The sequence below is a fragment of the Benincasa hispida genome, unplaced genomic scaffold (genome assembly GCF_009727055.1).
Source record: "Benincasa hispida cultivar B227 unplaced genomic scaffold, ASM972705v1 Contig159, whole genome shotgun sequence".
NCBI lineage: Eukaryota > Viridiplantae > Streptophyta > Magnoliopsida > Cucurbitales > Cucurbitaceae > Benincasa > Benincasa hispida.
Genome location: NW_024064153.1, coordinates 1,438,105 through 1,438,900, shown reverse-complemented (window position 1 = coordinate 1,438,900; position 796 = coordinate 1,438,105).

Sequence of the window (796 nt, the reverse complement as noted above, 5' to 3'; positions counted from 1 at the left end):
ATAAGTGATGAAGGATCACACTTTGTCAATCACAATATCAAGGAGTTGCTACGCAAGTACAATATCCTCCACAAAGTGGCCACCGCATACCATCCGCAAACGAATGGCCAAGCTGAAGTGTCCAATCAAGAAATTAAATTGATATTTGAGAAGGTAGTAAAGCCTTCACGAAAAGACTAGACAACAAAGCTTGGCGATGCGTTGTGGGCATACCGGACTGCATTTAAAACACCCATAGGTATGTCCCTCTATGCGCTGGTATTTGGTAAGGCGTGTTACTTACCTTTGGAGCTGGAATATAAGGCACTATGTGCGGTAAAGAAGCTGAATTTTGATTTGAAGAAGGCAGGGGAAGCGCGGAAAATGCAACTAGTCGAGCTAGAAGAATGGAGGAACAACACATATGAAAATGCGAAGATTTATAAAGAGTGCACCAAGCGCTGGCATGATCAACATATATGCGGTAAGAACCTCCAAGTCGGGCAAAAAGTCTTGCTTTTCAATTCACGTTTGTGACTCTTCCCAGGAAAGCTAAAGTCACGTTGGTACGGATCGTTCATAATTCGACAAGTACTTTCGCATGGCGCGGTGGAATTATCAAATGACGATGAAACCAACATATTCAAAGTCAATGGGTAGTGAGTAAAGGCATACCATGGAGAAGACTGGCATCGCCAAGTCGACTCCGTGGAACTAAGAGACTTTGAATGAAGAAGGAAGTAGGTGGTCCTTGCGTTATCAAATGATCGCAACTTATCAGGGACGCAAGTTTTGGGAAACCTCAAGTCTTCAACTC